Source organism: Sus scrofa, unplaced genomic scaffold (assembly GCF_000003025.6).
Source record: "Sus scrofa isolate TJ Tabasco breed Duroc unplaced genomic scaffold, Sscrofa11.1 Contig59, whole genome shotgun sequence".
NCBI classification, from domain to species: Eukaryota; Metazoa; Chordata; class Mammalia; order Artiodactyla; family Suidae; genus Sus; species Sus scrofa.
This window is the reverse complement of record NW_018085257.1, coordinates 710600-737504: the sequence shown is the minus strand read 5'-3', so window position 1 is coordinate 737504 and position 26905 is coordinate 710600. Positions and strand designations below refer to the sequence as shown.

At 38.6% G+C, this 26905-nt stretch overlaps 2 pseudogenes; both read left to right on the top strand.

Moving 5' to 3' along the window:
- The first annotated feature begins 5301 nt into the window (after positions 1 to 5301).
- LOC110258945 lies at positions 5302 to 5940 on the top strand (annotated as a pseudogene).
- A 10023-nt stretch (positions 5941 to 15963) lies between these two features.
- Positions 15964 to 16555, top strand: LOC110258944 (annotated as a pseudogene).
- The last annotated feature ends 10350 nt before the right edge of the window (positions 16556 to 26905 follow it).

Here is a 26905-nt window from a genome sequence, read left to right as displayed (position 1 = left end):
AAGTCCTTCCACTACTTGTGCCATACAGAGCCCTAGGGAGAAACTGCTATGATGCAGCAGAGACCATGGGCAATGGGGTAACTGCTGCTTCTCATTGAAAACTTGACGAGAGTACCAAGAAATCACTGATATCAGGGATAATTTCTCCTGTGACACCAGATGCAGCTCAGGCCCTGTGGACCCTAATCATCCTCCTTCCTGAGGGCCCAGGAGGGAGTTGGGCAGTTGCCCCAGTGGACTCCTTCTCTAGTCAGGACCTGGGGTGGATTCCCTCCCAGGTCTCTTTAGGAATGAGAAAAATAGATCTCCGTGTGCATCATTTTGAAGCTGGAGAACTGACACGAGAGTCTGTACAAGTCCTCAGGCAACCGAGATTTGCTCTTTTTCATTGGATCCTGGGTCTTCTGGACATAAAGTGAGGATTCAGGTAACAGAATTAAACAGAAGGTATTTGAACTCAGAGCATAGCTATAGCTCAAGGATCCCAGAAACCTCCAGCCAGGCATGCATGTTTGTGTGTGTGTGTATGTGTGGGTGTGACAATCAGAGACATTAGTTGTATTTGTGTTGTGTTGTAAGAGTCTGTGTGTGTGTGTGTGTAACTGACAAACACCCTGAATGACACACACTATGATATACAGAGGTCAGAGAAGCCTGGACATTTCCTCAGTGTGTGCTTATTCTACATGCATCTGCTGCTTGGGCCCTGTTTGTAAGACCTTGTGCACTGATTGTGATTAGAATATGAATGACGTACTTGTGATAAGAAGGCATCTGGTCTAGGATGCTTGACAGTTCTGTGTGTGTAGCTGTGTTGTGCATGTGTATTTTGTTTGTGAGTTTTGCATAGATTTGTGTGAAGCTGACTCACACCCTGTATTTACTTAGAGCGTAAGCCATAGAAATCCATAAATCTCCATTTGTGTCTGTGATAATGTGTGAGTTATTTTGTGTAAGAAACCCACACCTTGAGTCATACAGACAAGAAATAAATATTTGTTTACATATAAGTGTGTGACATTCTCTTATTTTTTACCATCCACCTGCCTGAAACCAGAAAACACACAGGCAGCCCATAGGAAACTGACTTTGCAGAGCTTTCAACATCCATTGTTCTGTGATTTAACTACCCCAGCAGGGCACTTGGAAGCTCAAGGCTTTTGACACTCTGCTTTACTTTAGTAAAATAGTTTAGAAATGAAATGCTCATTTCTGGAATCACATTCTTTGACACCCAGATCTTTTTCTTTTCCCCAGTTAATAGCTTTGTGGCCTTGGATTTGGCACTGGTGATTCCTAGCTTCCAGCACTGTTACAAGGGATCATTCTAATTGCTGACAGATCCTGTCTGTAAGGCTCTTAAGAAGTGAGACACATCATAAGCACTTAGCAAATGGTAGCCCTTGGAGACACAAAGACTTGACATTCCACATCCTATTGTGCTGGGGACAGTATTTTCTAAGAAAACAGGAAAATCAAGCCCATCCCTAGGGTCTCTATCAACACCACTCCCCAGGTCACACACTCTCTCCTCTTCAATATTGAGCAATTTTCCAGCCACCACTTTGCACATGGTGCTGATGGAATTAAAATATCACATTCATATTTTTCCCTTCTGATCACATTGGAGCTCCTGGGTGTCATTAGGAGCTCTGGATCTCACGCAGGAGATCTGTGAGATCGTGGGCTAGGTCTGACCCAGAAGTTTTCAGTGAGAAGCCTGTGCTTGGCAGGAGGATCAAGTGCCTGGTCTCTCCTTGTGCCCTGTTAACTGATTCAGTTAATAACCCCAAGCAAGTCCCTGGTCTGGAGCAAGGATCTACTGACAGATTCTTACACAATGTCAAGTTTATATCCCAAGGATATTTTAACATTATCTCTAACTTCTCACATTTAATAATGACTTTAGCTTCTCCACCCCCCATAAAAAGAAATGGGTGGATTCTCTGTCTAGTGAAAAGTTGATTAGAAAATCAATCTTTGAGGGAATGCCTGTTTTAACTCAGTGGGTTATGAACCTGTACAATATCCATGAGGTTGTGGTTTTGAGTCTTGGTCTCACTAAGTAGTTTAAGGATCCCATGTTACTGTGAGCTCTGGTGCAGGTCACAGATTCTGCTTGGAGCTGTTGTTGCTGTGGCTGTGCAGTAGGTGGGCATATGCATCACCAAATTGATGCCTAGCCTCTGAACTTTCATATGCCAAATGGGAAGCCCTAAAAAGCAAGCCAAAAGAAAGGAAATCAGGCTTTGAAACTGCCTCTTTTATGTAGTATCTATGTGAGATTGTTTAAGTGATTTCACTACTCCTGTTGGTAAAATGCAGGGAAAAAGCAATGTCTTCTCTACTTTCCAGACACAAATAAAGGTTGATGGATTGAATGAAATTGAAAGGATATGAAAGGCACTAGCAAACTAAAGGGCTGCATGTTGCTGGAGGCCAGCTCTGGCAGCCAGGGAATGTACCCTTTTTCCCAAAGGAGAGGGATGGACGTCGGCTTTTGCAATGGAGACAGCCTCTTTGTCCCTTCTTTCAGGGCTCTGGACTGCTCAAATTTTATTGGCATAAGTGGTTGATTATATAGACAGCTTTTCACTACAGATTACATCACAGTGTTAAAAGTACGTTGGTTAACTTTTACATGGTACAGCAGCTATACATCATGTTCTAACATCTTTGTCTTAACTAAATTTAGTGAGTACGATTTAAGGGCAATTAGGTACAATACATCATGTGCAAAAGAGGAAACTCAGTACAAATCATCCCATGGCCAGCAAGTCTCCACAAGTTGAAGAGGTCACAGACACAAGAATTGGGCATTCACAAATCTTGTTTTTAGATTGGTGCTTATCTTTAAAGTGTTATGGCAAGGAGACAGTATAAGAAATTATAAACCAACTTAACTAGCTATCACTTAAAAGCTACTATAACTCATAGCTAGGTGTCTTTTGGTCATGAGTAATATATGTCTAACTTCTATGAACCTCATTAAAATCCTAACTCTAAAGTTTACTGTACAACTAATTAGTAGACAAACACTGTGTTTTAATTAATTTGGATATGAATAGGGAAAAGTCCTTCAGGATGAAATTTTATTATATTATTGTTGTAACTTTGTTAAATCACAAATCACCACAGGAAAATAAGAATGGAAAATAAGAATAATAAGCAAATAATCAGGAAATACTGAGGAAAACTGAATAACAAATATAACAACAGGATAGACTAGGTCACCCAAGAAACATTCCATGTTCTCCAGCACAAACATGGAAATGGTTTTCCTAGGAAAGCCCCAATTTTTCCCCATCAACATCAAAATGAAGCTGTGTAACCTGAGGCCTGCCCTCAGCTTGTACCATACAGGCAGGCTTTCAACCTGACCAGAAGCCCACCTTCGCTTGTACTGTTCAGGTGAGCTCCCTTCCTTGATTAGGAACCTGCCTTTAGGTTTTTGTGCCATCAGGCAAGGTCCTTGTTTTGAGTCCCTGCATTTTCTTGGCTCCCCGCAGCTGCAGGAATATGTGTAGACAATTATATGATCAGGAGCACGCCTTTAAATCCTGAAATAGTTCTTCAGGTCCTGCCTATTGTCTAACTAAAGGGAGGGAGGAACTGTACAGTCATAGGAGCAAATATTTCAATATATTTTTAATAAAATGGGAGAAAATTGTGATTGTAGCAGTTACCAACTCTATAATCATCCAAGTTTTGTATTTGTTCTGAGTATGTGTTGATAAACTTTTGTTTATTTATTTTTCTTTTTTAAAGCCACACCAGGAAGTTCTGAGGCTATGGGTCAAATCTGAGCTGCATCTGTAACCTATGCCATCACTTGCAGCATCACTGGATTCTTAACCCACTGAGGTCAATCCCATATCCTCAAAGTGACAAAGTCTAGGATCCTTATCATGCTGAGACATAACAAGAAATCCCAGCTCCTTTGATTATTGAAAAATGCAGTGAGGCAATCATGAAAAATGTATTTGTCTGCCATTATGATCATTAACTCTTATATCAGTATGAAGATCAATATTTGAAATAGTGCTGGTCATTCAGTTCACTGATTTCTAAGAGAAACCCCAATCCTTCAGGATCCCTCAGCTTTCAGACCCCATCTCAGGTCTTAGGTGTCTTCCTACTGATGAATATCCAGATCTGAGCCATGTAGATGGAGATAGATGGAGGTCCATGCACTGAAGTAAGTTTTCATTCTTGGTAAGATGATAAACTTGCATTAAGACAAATTCCACCAGAGAACTTACCCCAGTGATAAGATATGAGCTCAGAAACTCACCTGGAGAGTGTGAGAGCTCAGAGAGGCTAACATGAATTTTAGGTCAGTTTCTTGATCCTTTAAGCAGACCACATCATAGTACTGCTTTATTATATTCCTGAACTTTATAATTTTGGGGGGGAGGGTGTATGCAGATTCTTTCATTCAATTCAACTATGCTATTTTTAGTGTTTATTTTATGCAGGACAGTGTTCTTAAATATTAATGCCTAATGAATGAGAATTCTCTGTGTTAACTCTATGAATGTGCAATATTGGCATCTTCACATTATAGAGGAAAAACCTGAGGCCAAGAGAGATTTAGCATCCCAAGTCCAACAGCAAGAAAGTTGTGGGACCAAATTCATAAAGTAGAAAATCTTGTTTCAGGTTCATTTAGTTTGTCCTTTGTCAGATGTGTCCTCAATCATTAATCATGAGAGAAGAGGTCCCATAGGCTCTATTTAATCTGTTATGTCCATTTAGTAGGGTAGTGTCAGAAACACAGTTGATTAAAAACAATAAAGAAAGAATATGCTCTGGTTTTCATCAAAAGGAATCATGTTGATGGCGTGTCACTTGCTTTGGCAACACTAGGTCATAAAAGAATTGTAGGCAGTTATTTATTTTCTCCATGAGAAAATGAGAGACACTGGTGTGGTGGCCATGATTGTGGCTTCAATGTCTCTGATATTTCCCACTCCCCTCCTTCACTAGCAGACAGGAGAGGAGCATGAGGAGGGAGAACCAGAGCCACATATCCAAGTTCCTCCTCCTGGGGCTCCCCATCTGCCAGAGCAGCAGGGCATCTTCTTTGCCCTATTCCTGGGCATGTACCTGACCACTGTGCTGGGGAACCTGCTCATCGTCCTGCTCACAGGCTGGACCTCGCCTCCACACCCCCATGTACTTCTTCCTCAGCCACTTGGCCCTCACAGATGTCTCCTTTTCATCTGTCACTGTCCCTAAGATGCTGATGAACATGCAGACCCAGGATCAATCCATCCCCTATACAGGTGTGTAACACAGATGTATTTTTTCATATTTTTTGCCTCCATTGATAACTTACTTCTTTCAATGATGGCCTATGACAGGTATGTGCCATTTGTCACCCTTTACGCTACACCATCATCATGAGGGAAGATAGGTGTTTTTGTCTATTGGTTGGCTCCTGGTCCTCTCCTGTGCCTATGCACTGACCCATACCCTCCTCCTGGCTCAACTGTCCTTCTGTGCTGACAACATCATCCCCCACTTCTTCTGTGACCTTTCTTCCCTGCTTAAGCTGTCCTGCTCAGACACTTCTCTCAATGAGCTGGCATATTCACTCTAGGGTCTGCATTTCTCATTTTGCCATTGAGTGGCATCCTGGTCTCTTATGGCCACATTGGTGTCTCAATCCTGAAGATCCCCTCTACTAAAGGGATCTGCAAAGGCTTGTCCACCTGTGGCTCCCACCTCTCAGTTGTGTCTCTATTTTATGGGACAATTATGGCAGTGTACCTTCCCTCCTCATCAGGACAGTCCCATGACAAAAACATCATTGCTTCCATGATGTACACAGTGGTCACCCCCATGCTGAACCCTTTCATCTACAGCCTGAGAAACAGAGACATGATATTGGCTCTGGGGATTCTTTTCAGAAACAGTAACGTTTTTGTAAAGTGAGTATCACCTAACCAAGTTCTTATTTACTCACTGACATTGTTATAAATGCCTTAAAAATGGTGCCTTGGTCACCATGTCTCTATCACTTTCCTCACTGTCCTTTAAATTGTCATTGTTGGAGGATCAATCTCTTCCCCTTTAGTCATATCTCTTTTCCATTTATTTTTCCATACCCTAAATATGACATTACCCACAATATACATTCAACTTTGATGGTATTCAAAACACCAATATCTTTGTGTATATATGTAGTATGTTTAAATTTTTTTCAATGTATTATGTTATAATTACATTTTACTTTTTACAAATTTTTTGAAGTATATATATTTTTGATTTTATTGTGATAATCTATTCTTGGGCATTGTTTTTAAATTGTTTAATTAATTATTTAGAAGTACATTTGTCTTACAATGTGGCGTTTCAGGTGTAGTGCAAAGTGATTAAGTTTTTTATATAATATATAGTATATATAAATATATTTTCAGGTTGTTTTCCCTTATATGTTATCACAAAATATTGAGTACTGTTCCATGGTTATACAATTGGTCCTGTTAGTTATCTATTATATATACAGCAGTGTGTATATGTTATCCCAAACTCATAATTTGTTCATCCCCCTTTCCCTTTAGGTAACCAATAAGTTTGTTTTCTATATCTGTTTTTCTATATCAGTTCTGTGTATAGGTTCATTTGTGCTTTTAGGGTAGCACCCATGGCACGTGGAAATTCCAGCCTAGGGGTTCAATCAGAACTACAGCTGCTGGCCTACACCACAGCCACAGCAAGGCCAAATCCAAGCCACATCAGTAACCTATACCACAGCTCAGGGCAATGCTGGATCCCTGAGCCAATGAACAAAGTCAAGGATTGAACCCACATCCTCATGGATACTAGTTGGATTAATTTCCATTGTGTCACAATGGAAACTTCCCATATCATTTTTTTAGAAAAAAATTAGCAATAAAATAAGCAATATCATATGATGTACATTTTTCACTGTCTGGTTTACTTCATTTAGTATGATAATCTGTAGCTCCATCCATGTTGCTACAAATGGCATTATTTTATTCTTCTTATGGCTGAGTAGTATTCCATTATATATATGTACCACATCTTCTTTATCATTCCTCTGTTGATGGGCATTTGGGTTGATTCCATGTCTTGGCTTCTTGCCTTCCAACACTACAAACATTCAGTTAAGATTCTAATGTTTTGTTTTAGTAAAGTTCAAAACGCTTATGTGATTGCAGTATCAAGTTAATAAAGTACTTTTGATGGTTTGCTAAACCTAATTAAACTTTAATTTGTGCTTTTGAAAATAGGGGAGCACAGAGTAGTCAATCCAATTATCCATTTCCTCATTCCAGGAAGACTAAATCCCCCCCCCACTTAAATTGGATGTTTGTATTGAGAACAGTCTATAGCTATTGTATTAATTTTAGTCCAGGAAATGAGGGTTGTCTTTTCTCCAGATATATCACTTCTAATATGAAAAAGCTAAATGCATGAATTTATAATTTATGCACCCAAAAATATCTAGTGCATGACTACCATGTGCCAGGCAATGTTCTATGTTTTGAGTATACAGGTTAAAAAAAATGTATACCCTTGTAGAGGTTACTTTCAAGCACCTCTGATCCAGCTCATCCTTCCCATTTTTTTCCATAGATGGTTTTAACCTTCTAAGACATCCTAAACTTAACTCATTTTAAAAATTGTCTTTGTTTCTTCCCTGGGATGAAAGTTCTATGGAAGATGGGTTTCTATGTCTAGGAAATATACAAATTCTATGTTTTTCATAAGTAAAAACTTCTGTGAATATAAGGAGGCATAAAAAGGGGGGAGCAGAAATTCCTGTCATGGCTCAGTGGTAATGAACCAGTTAAGTCTCCATGAGGACTAGGGATCAATACCTGGCCTCACTTAGCAGGTTAAGGATCCAACATTTCTGTGAGCTCTGGTTTAGGTCACAGACCCATCTCCATTCCTGCCTTGCTGTGGCTGTGGTATAGGCCAGAATCTACACTTGATTCCACTCCTAGCTTGGGATTACATATGCTGGGGATTTGCCCCTACAAAAACAAAAAAAAGGTGAATAGGGGAGCAAGAATTCTGGGGTGGGGTTCATAATTTAATACATTGTAGTCTAGGTAGAGCTCATTGGGAAGGTAACATCCAAAGACAGTTGCAAGGACTGGGAAGTGAGCCATGGGGCTGCCTGGGAAAAGCATGGAGATCAGCACCTAGAAACACTCTGAGGGGAGATGGTGACTGGCCTATCCCAGGGACAATAATGGAGCCTCTGTAGCTGTTCAGGACTAAGTGGTGGAGGGGTGGTGGGTGATTAGTTCAGAGATATCAGAGGGCTTGATTTATAGGGCACCTGATGTCATGGTAGGTGTATTAGTCAAGATTACCCAGAGAAGTGAAAAAAAAATAGGGTGTGTTTGTGTGTGTAAAAAGAGTTCCAGTTGTGGCATTAAGGGTTTGTGTTGTCTCTGCAGTGGGTTAAAGAATCCCATTGCCACAGCAGTGGCATAGGTGGCTACTGTGGGTCTGAAATGGTCCCTGCCTGGGAATTTCCATATGATATAGGGTGTCCAAAAGAGAAGAAATAAGAGAGTGAGAGTTTTATTTTACAGAATTAGCTAACATAATTGTGGAAGCTAGCAAGTGTAAAGTCTGAAGGGTAGGTTGGCAGGCTGAAAACCCAGGGAAAATTTGCAGTTTTGAGACTGAAGGCAGGCTACTGACAGAAATGCCTCTTCTTTGTGGGAGGTCATTCTTTTTCTTAAGGTCCTTAAATGACTGTATAATGAGAAGCCTCATTATGGAGGACAGTTTGTTTTATTCAGAGTCTGCAGATCACAGTGTTAATCTCACCCACAAAGATACCTTCATGGAAACATCTAGAATTAAGTTTGACCAAATGTCTGGGTGCTGCAGCATCTCCAAGTTGAGTAGCCAAGTTGTCTCACCAAGTTGACATATAAAATTAAGCATTATAGTTGATTTTATTGTTTCTTTAAGAATACCCTGATTTTTGGAGGTATAAATGACATAAACTTCATATGGCTAAAATATACCATTTGACCCATAAAACCAAATACAGAACCACCATATGATCCAGCCATCCCCCTCCTGGGATATATCCAGATAAAACTACAATTCAAAAAGATACACCACTATGCCCACAGAAGCACTGCTCACAATAGCTAGGACTTGGAATAATATACCTTTCCATCAAGACATGAAGAGATACAAAGATGTGTTATAGAGAGAGAATGAAATACTACTCAGCTATAGAAAAGAATACCCTTTGCAGCAACATGATATAACTAGGTAGTCTCATACTAAATGAAGTAAGACAGACAAAAATCATATGATACACTTATATGTGGAATCTAAAATATAGCACAAATGAACTATCTATACAACAGAAGCATGCTCATAGACTTGTGATTGCCAAGGGCAAAAGGGAGTTGTGGAAGGTGGGAGTTTGGGGTTAGTAGATTAAAACTCTCACATTTAGAATGGATAATCAATGAGATCCTACAGTATCACACAGTGAACTATACCCAGTCTATTTGGGTAGACCAGGATGGAAGATAATATAAGAAAAGTTATGTGAATACACATACATATATATGATGGGGTCACTTTACTATACTCCAGATATTTGCACAACATTATAAATAAACTATATTATTTATTTATTTATTTATTTATTTATTTAGTCTTTTTGTCTTTTCCAGGGCTGTACCCATGGAATATGGAGGTTCCCAGTCTAGGGGTCTAATCAGAGCTGTAGCCTCCAGCCTACATCAGAGCCACAGCAATGCCAGATCCGAGTCATGACTGTGACCTACACCACAGCTCACAGCCATGTTGGATCCTTAACCCACTGAGCGAGTCCAGGGATCTAACCTGCAACCTCATGGTTCCCAGTTGGATTCATTAACCACTGAGCTATGACAGGTACTCCCCAACTATACTTTTTAAAAATTTAAAAAAAATAGTCTGCATCTATTTTTTTAAAAAAATTAAAATGTACAGTTGATTTATAATGTGCAAATTCCTGCAGTTTTAGCAATGTAAAGACATGTATATGTAACTGTTTCACCATGCTATACAGTGGGAAAAAATGAATTGGGTAAATAAACAATTTAAAAATTTTAAATAAAGTATATGCTTTGACTAGTTTTGACCTATATACACACCCATGAAATTATCACCACTGCTGTCAAGATTGTGATTCTCCCTGATGTCTACCCTCCTGTCATCCCTGTGCTCCTCCCACCTGTCCCCCAGGGAACCACAGACCTGTTTTTGTCACATGAATTAGTTTTCATCTCCTAGAAGCTTATTTTGATGGAATCATACAGTGTATAGTCTTTTCTTGCTGACTCTTTCACTCAGCATAAGCATTTTTAGATGCACTCATGTTCTACTATGTATTAGTAGTTCATTCTTTGCATTGCTGAGTAGCATTCCATTGTATGGATATACCAGGGCCGTTCCATCAATGCACATGTACAATTTCTTTTAACTTTTTTATTACTGTAAAATTTTTAATTATTTTAAATTTTTAAAATGTTTCTGTTTATCTCTTTTAAACTTTCATTAGACTTTTAATCAAAATGCAGTTCATTTACAAGGTTGTGTTTGTTTCATGTGTACAACAAAGTGATAAGATATACATACACGAACAGACAAATATATTCTTATCAGATTTTTTTCCTGATATGTTACTACAAATTGTGGAGTATAGTTTCCTGTGCTATATAGTAAGTCTATGCATTACTAACAGTAAATCCATGGATGAACACTTGGGGTGTTTCCAGCTTATGGCTATTTCCTAAGGCTCTAATGAACATACTTGTGTAAACCTATGTATAAATATATACATTCTTTTTACTTAGACTAATACCTCGTCATGTGCTATGTAAATGTTTACCATTAAAAAAAATGTTCAAACTATGTTCGAGCAGTGTATGAGAGTTCCAGTTCAATCATATCTTTAATGACACTGAGAGCAGAAATCCTTTCAATTTTAGCTGGTCTAATAGGTGTGCAGTGGTTAAACTAGTTTATAGACCCAGAGCCATTTGATTGAAGGGGTGTCTGTTTCTTTAGAAGGAATCCTGTAACACTGGGGTATTTTTTTAACTTCTTTTTTTATTTTTTTCTATCATGTATTTATATATATATATATATTTTTTTCTACTCTACGGCATGGTGACCCAGTAACACATACATGTATACATTTTTTTCTCATGTTAAGTATTCAATTGTAAGTGACTAGGCAGAGTTCCCAGTGCTACATAGCAGGATCCCATCACTAATCCATCCCAAAGGCTAATGGAACAGAATAGAGAACCCAGAAATAAACCAAGACACCTTTTATCAATTAATCTTTGACAAAGGAGGCAAGAATATAAAATGGGAAAAATACAGTCTTTTTTAACTTCTTGTGTCTCCCTGCTCCATGCATGATTCTCATCATTTTACAGCACTTGTCACCATTTACCTGCCATTCATTTTGCCTGAATTACTTTCCTGCATTACCACCCACTTGGATGTGTGTTGTAAGAAGTATTCCTGATTATATTATTATCTATGTCTCTAGAGAATATATCAGTATTACATTTGTGGGAACCTTAATGATTATTTAAGGGAATGAGTGAATGAATGAAGAGAATAATTCATTCAACAGTTACCAATCAGAATTGCCTGTTGTGAGCCATAGCTGATCTCTAGTGATACAAAGACAGACAATAAACCTTAACATTTAGTAAGTTTACATTAGGTGCTCATTTAACCATCCTTCAAAGTCACAGAAAGATTATGACTATTATTTCCTCTTTTTAGAAATTGAGTCCCAGTGGCCTTGGATATATTGCTCAAGTAGGCTTTCTTAGTAGGGGAAGTACCCAGAGTCTTTTTTCCAGAGTTTTATATTCAAATCCCCTTCTCCTGAACAAGGCATAGACTGTGCCCTACAAATACTTCCAGGGGAATGGGGAGACATGCACATTTTAACAGCCTTTGTGATCTAATGAAAACCTGTGTTGGGGAAATTGCAGAAGCCCTTCAACTGCCTGTGCCATTCACTGCTGTTGTGAGAAGCTGTGCTGATGACACAGAGGCCATGGGCAATGGGACATTCCTACTTCTTATCAGAGACTTGGCCAGAAGCTTAAGGTACCACTGATATCAGGGACAGTTTCTCTTGTGAAACTGAGTACAGCTCAGCCCCTTTGGACCCCAATCATCCTCCTTCCCAAGAAGCCAGGAAGGAGTTGGGAAGTTGTCCCAGTGGATGGCTTCTCTCTTTGGGGCATAGGGGGTATTCCCTCTGGGGTTTCTTTAGGTGGAGAAAAGATCTCCTTGTGCATCATTTTGAAGCTGAATAACCAACATTAGAGTCTGTACAATCCTCAGGCCTCCAAGGTTTGCTCTTTTTCTTTGGATCCTGGGTCTTCTGACAAATAGTGAAGATTCAGGTAATAGAAAGTAGGAGAAGCTATTTTTACTCAGAGCACAGGTATATCTCAGAGGAGCCCAGGAACTTCCCCAGTCATGAATGTGTGTTTATGTGTAAGTGTGTGTGTGACCATCAGAGACATTAGGCATATTTATGTCTGTGTGTGTTGTGTTTTAAGAGTCTCTGTGTGTATATGTAACTGACAAATACACTGACTGAGACACAATAGGATATACAGAGATAACAGACACCTGGACATTTCCTCAGTGGGTGTTTATTTTACATTAACCTGCTGCTTGTGTGCTGTGTATAAGACCTTGTGTACTGCTAGTGATGCAAATATGTATGACTTCTTGTGTAAACTAGGATGTTTACAATTTGTGTGTGTAACTGTGTTGTACATGTATATTTTGTTTTTGAATTTTGCATGTATTTATGTAAAGCTGACTTACACTCTGACTGTATTTATCTAGTGAGTATAAGCCAGAGAAATCTAGCAAGTGTGTGTCTGTGATAGTATTGAGTACTTTTGTGTAGCAAACCCAAAACTGACTTTCATCACAGAGGAGATATAGTATCTGTGTGTGTGTGTGTGTGAGAGAGGAGAGAGAGAGAGAGAGAGAGAGAGAGAGAGGAGAGAGATTCTCTCATTTTTTACCTTCCACCTGTCTGAGACCAAAATCTACACAGGCAGCTCCATATGAACCTGACTTTGCAGAGCTGTTGACATCCATTTTTCTGTGATTTGACTACTCCAGCAGGGCCCCTGGAAGCCCAGGATTTTTGACATTCTGCTTCAATTTTGGTCACTCCATTTAGAAATGAAATCCTCAATTCCAGAATCATGTACTTTGACAATAAGATCTTTATAATTTCCCCTATTAATAGCTTGGTGTCTTGGGTTTGGATGTTATGATTCTCAGCATCCAGTGCTCTTACATGGGATTGTACTAATTGCTGACAGATCTTGTCTGTAAGGTGCTTAAAAAGCTTGGAACATTGTAAGCACTTAGCAAATTGTAGCCTCATGGAGCCCCAAACCCATGACTCTCCATGTCTTATTTTGCAGGGGATGTGTTTTATATGAAGACAGAAAAACTAAGCTGATCCATAGTCTCTCTCAAGGCCCCAGCCCTAGGCCACACACTGTCTCCTCTTCACTACTGAGCTATTTCTCACCCACCTCTTTGCACACAGTGCTGATGGAATCATAGTACTAATTCTGTATTGTTCCTATCTGGTCACATTAGAGCTCATGGGTGTCATTAGGAGCTCTGGTACTCCTGCAGGAGATCTGTGAGATCCTGGGCTAAGTTTGTCCCAGCAGCCTTCAAGGAGAAGCAAGCTCTTGACAGGATTTTCAAGTCCCTGCTCCTCCTTGTGTCCCATGAACTGAGTCAATTTATAACCGCTGGCAACTCCCTGGTCTGGAGCAAACATCTACTGACAGATTCCTACACAGTGTTAATATCATGTTCCTCTTCCAGGCATATTTTGTCCTTTACCTTTTCACTTTTAACATTTGAACTTAGCTCTTTACCCCCCGTAAATAGAAATGGGTGGAGTCTCTGCAGTGAAAAATTATTAGAAAATCAATGTCCATGACTAGGTTACACTGCTCAATAACTATGTAATATTGTCTAAGCATCTTCACTACTCCTGTTGGTAAAATGCAGGGGGAAACACTGTTCTCTGCTTCCCAGACAGAAATAAACATGATGGATTGAATGATATTGAAGACATAGGAAAGCCATTGGCAAACTGAAGGGCTGCAGGAATATGAGTGTGGATAGTTATCTGAGCAGGAGTACTCCTTCAAATACTTATTTAAGTCCTGCCTTTTTGTCTAACTAAAAAAATAATAACAATGTATATAGTTGTATATACTAAAAAAAAGAGAGAGAGGGAGAAACAGTAGTCATAGAAGCAAAACTTCCAGTATATATTTAAAAACATTGGAGAGAAATGTGACTAGAGCTGTTACTAATTCTCTGATCATGCTCATGTCCTAGTCCTTCTTAGAATGTTGATAGTGCAGTTTTATATTTTTTTCATTTTTTTAGGACCAACCTGCAACATGTGTCAGTTCCCTGGCTTGGGTTCAAATTGGAACTGCAGCTCCTGGCCTACACCACAGCCACAACAATGCCAAATTTGATCCCTGTCTTCAGCCTACACTGCAGTTCATGGCCACCCTCCTGGACCCTTAACACATGAGGGATTCCAGGGTTTCAACCACTATCCTCATGGATACTTGTTAGGTTCTTAACACACTGAGCTACAGCAAGCACTCCCAATAGTGACGTTTTAATAGCATTCCTCCTAGGACTCTTGAAATGTTCAGTGAGGCAATCATGGAGAAAATATATTTGCCTGCCATTGTGTTCATTAACTGTCAGTTATTATCACTGTGAAGATCAATATTGGAAATAGTGCTGATCAATCAGGTACTGACTTCTAAGAGACACCCCAATCCTTCAGGATCTCTCATCTCTCAGACCCCATCTCGGGTCTCAAGTATATTCCTAATGATGAATATCCAGATCTGAGACAACTTGGTGTATCAGTTGTATATGGAAATGGATGGAGGTACAGGCACTAAAGTAAGGTTTCTTTCTTGGCAAGAAGATTAACATGCACTAAGACAGGTTGGAGAATGGAACTTACCCCAGCGATAGGATATGAGCTCAGAAACTCACCTGAAGAGTGTGAGAGCTCAGATAAGTTAACACAAATTTTAGGTCAGCTTCTTTGTGCTTTATGAAGACCACCTCATAATACCATTTCATTAAATTCATGAACTTGATACATTTTGGGGGGTATGTAGATACTCATAAAAATAATGCATGCAAGCTTTGGTGTTTATTTTATGCATGAAAGTGTTCTTAGATATTAATGCCTAATGAATTACAATCATTTTGTTAACTCTTTGGCATCTTGAAATAATAGAAGCACAATCTGAGGCCATAGAAATTTAGCATCTGAAGGGCTACAGCAAGAAAGTGGTGGGACCAAAATCATAACACAGAAAATCTGGCTTCATGTTCCCAAATTAGTTAGTCCTAGGTCAGGTGTGCCCTTGAGGGATAGTCTCCTGAGGGAAGAGGTCCTGTATGTTTAATTTATTCTTCTATGTCCAATGAATAGCTTGGTGTCATAAACATGGTAGACTAAAAAGTAAAAAAATGAATTTGAAGTTTTTCATCAAAAGGAATCATGGTGAATGTTGAGGATACATCACTTGCTTTGGCAAAACTATTTCATAAAAGAAATGGAGGCATTCATTATTTTTCTCCATGAGAAAGTGGGTGACCTAGTGTGGTGGCCACAATCATGAATTCAGGGTCTCTGACACACCTGCATATCTTTCTTCCTCAGTCACATGGCCCTCACAGATGTCTCCCTTTCAATTGTCACTGTCCCTAATTGCTGATGAACAGGCAAACTCAGCAGCAATCTGTCCCCTATGCAGGGTGCACTTCCCAGATATATTTTTCTCACTTTTTGGTTGTCTTCACAAGTTTCTTCTCTCAGTGATGGATCATGACAGGTATGTGGCCATTTGTCAACCTCTCCACTACAGCACCATCATGAGGCAGGAACCGTGTGTCTCCTTAGCAGCTGGGTCCTGGTTCCTTGGTTGTATCCATGCCCTGTTGCACACCCTCATCTTGGTCCAACTGTCCTTCAGTGCATAAAATACCATCTCCCACTTCTTTTGTGACCCTGCTGCCCTCCTGAAGTTGAGCTGTTTAGATCCATCCCACAGTGAGCTGGTCGTCTCTACTATGGGAGGTACACTTTTCATCCTGCCATTGAGTAGTATCTTGTGATCATATATTCATATGTGAACCACAGTTCTGAGGGTCTCTTCCACCAAGAGACTCTTAAAAGTTTGTTCCATCTGTGGCTTCCATCTCCTTGTGGTGTCTTTATACTACTGGACACTTGCTAGTGTTTACTTTTTCTCCTCATCCTGGGACTCAAATGACAAAGACATAATTGCTTCTGTTGTGAATGCAATAGTTAGTTACTCCCATGCAGAATCCCTTCATCTCCAGCCTCAAGAACAGAGACATAAAACAGGCCTTAGAGGTATTTGTCAATAGGGCTTACTTCTTGAAGTGACAATCACTAAAACCTCTTATTGAAGTCATGAGCACAGTGAGATGTTTCTCTTAAAATTACCATAAGTTTGGCAACTCTGTAACTTCAAGTGAATATGCATTCAGTGGTCATATATAGTTTTAATATGTTGATAAGGTCCACCTTGTTACCTGTAATGTTAATATCCCTTATCTTTAATTTTTTGTTTGCTTTTTAATCATCTCTCATATGATATGTAAAAAATCCTATGCTGAATATGTCACATAATTATGATTGTGGTTTTGTCTTTTTGATTTTAGATACATCAACTTTTGCTTATATATTTTTTATATTAGGTTATTGATAACACACTGATTTAGCATCATGTTCTGCTTCTTGTGAACTGATTCTTCTCTTTAAGATGTGCTGAAATTGGTTTGCATTGGCTGCAAGCTGATTGTTAACAACTGTTTGCAACTCCAAAATCAATGACACCATTGTTGTGGATTAAAATCAGCCATGATTGGCATAATTACACTGTGGAAATTGGCTAATGCTACAAGTAATTCTCTGCTATGATAGGGAGATTTCTTATTCATTAAACAGCACACCATTGCCTTTATAGTGAGGGCAGATGTCTTTTTAGCCATGGCTTCTACACTCACATCTCATTTACATCCTCTGATATTGTTTAGATATACCAGTTTTTTGTTTTTTTTACATGTTTTTCTTTTTCTCTTTTTTTATTTCCCAAATTTCTCTTAAGATCATATAAATCTTTCACATTTTACATGTATTTCTTTTCCATCACTTTAAACTTTCTTATGTCTTTATATCTGGAAATTGTTATTTCTTAACAGTGTAAAGTTGAGTTTTGCTCTTTTTATGTAGGTTAAAAATCATATTATTTCTGGAGAATTGAATCTATTAACATATAATATAATCAGAAAGTATTTGAATTATTTTCATGTTTCTATATGTATTCTAATTGAGACATCTGATTTCATATTTATTCTCACTTCTCTTATAATTTGTTATTCCATATACTCTCCATTCACTTATTATTCATACATTATTATTATTTTATTATTCTTCTCTGCTTATGTAGAGATTATGACTTGCTTTTTCTTAAAAAATTTATTGTATAATTTATGGCACAACATGAATTTACTACTTTAATCCTTTGAGTTATACAATTAGGTGGCATTTAGTAAATTCATTACTGATATTTTGTTATAGGGCTGCAAAAGGGAACTATGGAAGATCAGTGCAGTTGAGTACTTCACAGCTATGAAAAAAATACTGGCAAAGGTTCCTGTGAATCAATATGGAGGTATTTCCAAGATGCATTATTAAATGGAAAAAAGCAATGCATTAAAGAGCATCTATAGCATGCTACTTCCTATGTTAAAAAGGAGGGGAAATAATATATACACACATATTCCCATTCAGAAGACGAAACACATGAGGAATCAATCTGAAATTAATGAGACTGCTTACCTACAGGGGTGGTGTGGGAATAAGAAAGAAAAAATGGGGCAATGACTATATTTATTTGTATAGTTTTGACTGTGTTATCTTTTACGTACTAAAAAATAAAAACAAAGTGATGGAACATAAAGCAAGACGGAATAAAATAAAAAATGAGGCTAAGTATATTTTGAGTTAATAATCTAAAGGGGAAAATAAAGTGATTAATAATTGAACAGTGAATTTCATCTATAAAATACTCTCACAGAAACAGAAGCACATTTTTTGTAAGCAAAATTTTTGAAGTGAAGTAAGTTTTTCCTTAACAGTGGTTTCAGATCTATATTCTGAAATTACATATATTTGAAGATTTAGCAAATAAATAAACTTGTCCTGAAAAAAGGACTGAGTCATCACTGGGGGAAAGGTGCAATGTACATGGAAAAAGAGAGGCTAGAAAGAACTCTATGGTGTAAAGCTAGAATTGAAGATACCAGTTTTAACTCATAGGTTGTAATATGCATAAACAGATTGAAATTATATATTAATATCTGTCTGGTCCCCATCTACCATTCTTTCTGTTCCACTGCTGACCCATCTCTTATGGGTAACCATGACTTTACTTGTTTTAGTTTATACATTCTGTGTTTCTTTTATGCTTCCTGGCTGTATACACTGAGATCATTTAGAAGCTTTATACGCAATGAAAATATATAATTCCAAATTTGATTTTCTTGATTTTTAATTATTATTTTTAAATAATTATTTCCTCAATTCACTTTTTCCTACTGTACAGCATGGTAACCCCGTTACACATACATGTACACAGTCTATTTTCTTACATTGTCAAGCTCCATCATAAGTGACTAGACATAGTTCCCAGTGCTACACAGCAGGATCCCATTGCTAATTTGATTTTTGAGTATTAATCTCCTCTGAGAGAAAGCAAAGTTACTTAGAAAAATGGCTGATTCTAGGGCTGGGGCCAGGACAGGATAAGGCCAGGGAGATTTTGCTGAGCCTGAAAATAAAAAGTGCTCAATGAACCATGGGAACACTGGAGCCAGCTGGAAGGGCTCCCCTTGGCCAAATATGGAATAATTAGAGCTTCAAAATGAATAACATCAGTAATGGGTTACAACTGAGAGAATAAATAAGAATTAATGGGTCTGTGATTATATAAATAAGTCAATGAAGAAACATGCAGAGTAAGGGGAAGTTCCTTTCTATAGAGAATACAGCTAATCAATATAGAAAATCTGCTCAAAATAGAAAAACCACCATTTGGCCACCACATCTGAAATAGTTTGTTCAATATAAGAATCATCAATGACTGTTAGATATACTGGGTGAAATTGTATTAAGAAAAGTGCTGTGGTTATACAACTCAAAGTATCTACCAAATGAAACTCAGGTTAATATAGTAACTTACTGTAGAGAACCTGGCAAAGACCACCTCAACAAATTGATCAAGGGTAAACTCAGTAAAAATTGGATTTTTTTTTTCCTTTTAAGGTCTGTACCAGTGGCATATGGAAGTTCCCAGGCTAGTGGTAGAATTGGAGCTGCAGAGGGCAGCCTACCCCACAGCCACAGGAACACAGGATCCGAGCCACATCTGCAGCCTACAATGCAGCTTGTGGCAATGCTGGATCCTTAACCCAATGAGTGAGGTCAGTGATATTAGCTGGGTTGGTAACCTGGTGAGAAACAAAGGGAACTCTGAAGAACACAAATTTTTAATGAAGATTCTGCAATTTTTGAAAGAAATCTGAGAATTTAAAGCCTATATTTGGTATTAATTAGGAAACACAGGTAAAGCCCTTATTCTAGGACCCAGATGTTCATAAAATTTTTCAGTGTTATGAATGACAGTTTCTGAATTCTAGCACCAAGCAGCTTTACTAAATTCTTTATTGAAATATAATTTTCAGGGCCTCTGGAATTCCCATGATGGCTCATTGGTTAAAAAAACCAACAAGCATCCATGAGGAAGCATGTTCAATCCCTGGGGTAGCCATTAGCATAAAGATCAGCATTACTCTGAGCTATGGTGTAGGTCACAGACGTGGTTCAGATCCTACATTGCAGTAGCTGTGGCATAGGCTGGCAGCTGTAGCTGAGATTTAACCTCAGCATGGGAACCTCCATAGGCTATGGGTGAAAACCTAAACACACACACACACACACACACACACACACACACACATACACAGAAAAACCCACAAAACCTAGAAATATAATTTGGAGGGCCTGAGTAGCTCAGTCAGTATAGAATCAGACTTTCAATCTGAGGGTCCAGGCTTCAAGTCTTGTCCACGTGCTGTGTGAAATATAGTTTACAAACAATATTATGTTAGTTTCTGGTGTGTTACATGGTGATTTGACATTTTCATACATTATGAAATGATCACAATTATTAATCTAGTAACTCTCTGTCCCAAAAAGTCTTTACAGTATTATTTATCATATTCTTTATGCTGTATATTACACCCCATAGTTTATTACTGGAGTTTTGTTTCTCTTCATCCACATCACCTATTTCATCCCCATCATCTATTTCATCCCTTTTCCCAAGATATTGTCCCCTCTGACAACCACGTGTTTCTTCTCTGCATTTATGAGTGTTTTCATTTTGTTTTGTTGATTTGTTGTTTTGATTTTTAGACTCCAGATATAAGTTAGGTATCATGATTTTATCATTGTCTCTCTGCTTTATTTCACAAAGCATAATACTTTCTGGAACCATCCATGTTGTTGGAACATGGCTGTGAACTATGAAATGCACCTGATTATGTCCCTTATGGCCATGTTTTTTCTAATGAAGGTGGCAAGCATTTTTAGTCCACAGGATGGGATGGCACAGACAGTTGTTTTCACTGTTGGAGATTCACCTTCATGTTTTTGTGTGTGGATATCCAGTTTCTCGGCACCATTTATTGAAAAGACTCTCATTACCCAAGGTGTATTTTTGGCTCCCATGTCAAAGTTGAGTTGAGCAAATATGTGTGGATTTATTTCAGGGCTCCATATTCTGTTCCTTTTTTTATGTGTCTGTTTTTATATCAGTAACATACTGTTGATTTCTAAAATTTGTAGTATAGTTTGCAATCAGGAAGTGTAATGTCTAAAATTTTGTCCCCTTTGCTTAAGATGATTTTGGCTTTTGTGGGTCTTTCATGGTTTCATATGGATGGAATAAATTATGGTGATGGGATATGAGCACCAACACATTTCAGGATCAGTGATGTGTGATCTCAAGTGCTGGTCGTACTCTGTTCCATTCTTCAGTGGATGGAGTGGACAATTCCATTGTAGTCTCTTCAAAGTTCAAGTGTGTTCATGGCCTCTCCTTCTCTTCATGTGCAGGCAGAGGGGAGGCCAAGGTGTCTTTGACATTAGAGAAATTTTCTAGAACTACTGTAGCTAGCCCCTTTGGTCCCTGCACTGGCTGAATCTCAAGAGGAAGGCAAGAAACTTGGCAATTAACTCAGTTGTCTTCTTCTTTAACCAGAAGCTTGGGGTGTGTTCCCAGTGGTCTCAATCCTATTGGTAAATGTGGATTTTCCTGGTCATTATTCTCCTTGCAAACAGACAGGGAAGTGGTAAATATCCTTAGCCTATGGAGGCACAAGAGATGAGTCTTCAGGCTGGGCCAGATCAGATTGGAACAATGTAGGGAAAAACAACTTGGCCTAGATGTGTGCATTGATGCGAGGAATAGGAAAAAGAGGTAGATAAAATGTGTGTTTACATTGCCCTTATAACTATGTGTTTTTATTGACTGATTCACACATGGACCTACATGGTGCCACCAGCCTTAGGTGGCCATAATAATAAAGTAAACTAAAATCCCCTAAAATTAAAATTTGTGTTCCTAAGTTGCACTAGCTATATTTCAAGTTTCCAGTAGCCATGGGATACTGGTGCAACTGTAATGTACAACACAGCTATAGAGTATTTCCATCCTTGTGGAAAGCCCTATTGTACAGTGCTAATAATAGACCATGGTGGCTGGAAATCTGCAATAGTGTTTGCATGTTGCTTCTTTTTATGTTATTTGTGTTTTGGGTTTGATCACATGTGATTCTTCATGTGTGTATTGGAGTTTCTGTGTGTGTGAGTGTGTATGGTTTGTGAGTTGTGTGGGCAAATGGATGTGATCTTTGCATATTTTTTTAAAAACAGCTTGTGAGGTGTATTTGTTATACACAAAACTGCACGTATTTAATGTATGTAATTTGAGGAGTTTGGACATGTGCACAAATGTGTGAAGCAACTACCCCACTCAATGTCATCAATATATCTGCCTCCTCTCAAAATGTACTTGTGTCCTTTTGTTGTGGTGAGAAATCTTAACATGAGATCTACTCTTTTAGGAAAGTTTTATGTGAACAGAATAGTATTTTTGACTTTAGTCATTATGCTGTAAACAGGTCTCAAGAACTAATTCATCTCACATAACTGACACTTTATTTCAATTGAATAACAACACTCCATTTCCTCTTCCCCCAGCCCTTGGCAACTGCCATTTATTCTATGAGTTTCTCAAAGTGAAATTATGCAATATTTACCTTTGTAGGACTGACTTATTTTACTTAGTATAATGTACTCCTGGTTCATTCTAGTCACAAATGTCAGGATTTTCTTTTTGTTTTTAAGGAAAAATTGTAATCCATTGTGTATATGCCACATTTATCCATTTATCTGTTGATGGACTTTCAGTTTGTTTCCATAGCTTATCTATTGTGCACAGAGCTGCAATGCACATGGGAGAGTAGGCACATCCCTGAGATCTTGACTCCAGTTCTTTCTGGTGTACACCCAGAATTGGGATTGCTGGATCATGTGGTAGTTCTATTTTGAATGTCTTGGGGGAACCTCCATACTCTTTTCCATAATGGCCACACCGTTTTTCATCTCCACCAGCAGTGTAGATGGGTTCTTATTTGCATGTTTTTTAAGTTGTGTGTGACAGAAGATTTCATTTTAAGGTTATAAGTTAGTTGGTATGAATCCATACCAACCATGCCACTTCTGAATAGGATGAGTATGGTTGAGAGAGAGTCAAAGAGCAGCACCTGGGGTTTGGTTTTGTGTCACTATGCATCATGCTGAGTGTATGTTTGTGTGTAAATCTTGTCTAGTTAATAAGATAGCTCTGAATTCTGATATAGGTCTCTGGTCCTACAGCACTTGTAATATCTCTGATCTTTGGTCACCTCTTCTGGCAAATTCTCATGTCCCTCACTTTGCATGTATGCTCAAAACTGAGCCATTTTAAAGCCCTGGTGATGGAAGGGGAGAGACAGAGAGACAATGGCATATATGAAGGAAGCTATTTATTGGCAAATTTATTAAAAATGCAATGAGTCCAGTGCTGTGAATCTAATCCTCAAGGGCCATCTGTTGGGGCCTGTACTGTTTCCTGGATGTGAGAGGGAGACCTCAAGATGTAAATACATATTTTTGGTGGGCTACTTGGTCTTGCTTGATGGCTTCCTGTATCTTTGTCATCTTTAGTTCCTGATGTCTGCTTACTCATCCTGCTCAAAGAATGAGCTGATTTATTTATTTTTTGTGTCATTCTCTTTTAGGTTGTTATTTGTAGTCAATGATTTATTAACTTTTGCATTTTTTTAAATTAAAACATTGTTATTGTGGTAAAATATATATAACCCAATTTAACATTTCAATAGTTTTGTGCACATTTCTCTGGCACTAAATATTTCATGGTATTATACAACCATGACCTCCATCCACCTACAGACCTTATTTTTTTAAAGGATTGTACCTATGGCATTTGGAAGTTACTAGGCTAGTGGTTGATTCACAGCTGCAACTGCTGGTCTATACCACAGCCATAGCAATTCAGGATCCCAGCTGTGTCTGCTACCTACACTGTAGCTCACCACAATGCTGGATCTTTAACCCACTGATCAGGGCCAGGGATCAAACCCACATCCTCATGGTTACTAGTTGATTTCATAACCACTGAGCCACAACTGGGAGTTCCAGAATGTTTTAATCATCCCAAATGGAATGTCTGTATCCATTGAACAGTAGATACCAATTTTCCTTCCTCCACAGCCTCCTGGCAGTCACCATTCCATTTTTTGTCTCTATTAATTTGACTCAATCCATCTCATATATATAATGGATTCTTATGGTATTTACCATTAGAAATACCATAAGACTGCATGATTTTACTTAGCATAACATCTTCAAGTTCATTCATATTGTGGCTGTGTCAGGATTTATTTCCTTTTTAAGGGTGATAATATTCCATTGTATGTATAGACTGCATTTTTTTATCCATTCATTTTTTAAAGAACGTGGGTTGTTTACATCTTTTGGCTGCTGTGAATAATGCTATTTTGAAAACGGCTGTATAAACAACTCTTAGCCTCTCATTTAAATTGCTTTGGTTATATAACCAGAAGTTAAATTTCTGAATCATATGGTAAGTCTATGTTTAGTTTTTTGAAGGACTGTCATAATGTTTCCCCTTTTCTTCCTTCCTCCCTCCTTTCATTCCATCCTTCCTCCCTTCCTTCCTTTTTCTTTCTTTTATTTTCTCTTCTTTCTTTTTATTTCTTCCTTCCTTCCCTTAGTCACCCTAATTATAAGTGAGTTATGTGTTGATAATTTTATTTTGTACATGGTACACTAATTTTCCCAATAATGATTTAAGTGGTGTGTTTGTGTACGTGTGTGTGTTTGTGTCCATGCATGAGTGGTTGTGTAAAACAGACAGAAGCACATAAGCAGTCTGAGAATAAACCATGAAAGGGATTGTCTATCATAACAATCCCGTATTACTCTCTCCCTACTGTCTATCATGGTGTCTCCACTATGTAAAACAAAGAATGAGCTGTTCCTTATTTCCACAGAAGGTTTTGATTAAAGTCATATACATTCTCCATGGGACCGTGTCAGTGTCCAGACAAATCATGTTGCATTTCTCTCACCAGACTGAATGAGGCATCAGTGTGTGAGTGAAATGTGATGAGATCTCTGAATGCTGAGACAGTCACTCTGAGAAATCATGTGACCTTGTGATAACTGCTAAGCTCAATACTTCTAAGTTCCTGGAATTTCCCAGTTATCCTCATTCCCAGAAGAGAGAAAAGGAACATGAGGAGGGAGAACCAGAGCCATGTGTCTGAGTTCCTCCTCCTGGGGCTCCCCATCTGTCCAGAGAAGCAGGGCATATTCTTTGCCCCGTTCCTGGGCATGTACCTGTCCACAGTGCCAGGGAATTTGCTTATCATACTGCTCCTCAGGCTTGACCTCACCCCCACACCCCCATGCACTTGTTCCTCAGCCACTTGGCCCTCACAGTTGTCTCCTTTTCATCTGTCACTGTCTCTAAGATGCTGATGAACATGCATAAACAGAACTTATCCATTTTTTAACCAGGGTGCATCTCAAAGGTGTATTTTATATGTTTTTTGGTTGTGTTGATAATGTCCTCCTCGTGTTGATGGCCTATGACAGTTACGTGGCCATCTGTCACCATCTCTACTACACCACCATTATGAGAGAAGGACTGAATGCTATGCTGTTGGCTGGCTCTGGAAGGCTCTCCTGTGGAAATGACCTTCCTCCTGCTGGCCCAGGGGTCCTTCTGTGTTGATAACACCATCCTCCATTTTTTTCTGCAGCCTCTCCAACCTAATCAAGCTGTCCTGCTCAGACACCTCTCTCAATAAGCTGGTCATGGGAGTTCCCGTCGTGGCGCAGTGGTTAAGGAATCCGACTAGAAACCATGAGGTTGCGGGTTCGGTCCCTGCCCTTGCTCAGTGGGTTAACGATCTGGCGTTGCCGTGAGCTGTGGTGTAGGTTGCAGACGCGGCTCGGATCCCGCGTTGCTGTGGCTCTGGCGTAGGCCGGTGGCTACAGCTCCGATTCAACCCCTAGCCTGGGAACCTCCATATGCCGTGGGAGCGGCCCAAGAAATAGCAACAACAGCAAAAAAGACAAAAGACAAAAAAAAAAAAAAATAAGCTGGTCATATTCACTGAAGGGGCTGCAGTTGTCATTTTCCCATAGAGGGACATCCTCATCTTTTACAGGCACTTTGGTTTCTCCATTCTAAGGATCCCCTCTACTAAAGGGATCTGCAAAGCCTTGTTCACCTGCAGCTCCCACTTCTCTGTGGTGTCTCTGATCTATGGGACAATGATGGCAGTGTACCTTTCCTCCTCATCAGGCCAGTCTCATGACAAAGACATCATTGCTTCCATGATGTACACAGTGGTCACCCCCATGTTGAACCCTTTCATCTACAGCCTCAGAAACAGAGACATGGCATTGGCTCTGGGGAGTCTTTTCAAACAGAAACCTTTTATCCAAGTAAGAATCACCTAACCATGTTCTTATTTCACTCACTGACCTTGTCAGAAATCCCTTAAAAAAGTTATGTGTTGATCACCCATAAATCTGGCACTTTCTTACAGTCATTGACATTTAAATTGTCATTGTTTTTTGATCAATATCTTTCTGTTCGGTCATATCTCTTGTCCATTTATTCTTCCATAAACCTAAATATGAAATTATCTTCAACACACATTCAACTTGTGAAATTCAATTCACCAAACTCCTTTGTGTGTATGTCTTTGTTCAAATTTTGTTTTTTTCAATGTTTTATATTATTATTATATTCAGATTTTTACAGATCTTTTGAATTATACATATATATATATACTCACATACATTAAATTTTATTATGGTCATCTTGTCTTAGGCATGTTTTTTTAATTTTTTTAAAACTTTATTTATTGAAGTATAGTTGACATACAATTTTGTCTTAGTTCCAAGTGTGTAGCAAAGATACTCAATTATAAACATATATATGTACATATATGCAGATTCTTTCTCCTTATATATTAGTAAAAATATTGATTATAGTTCCCTGGG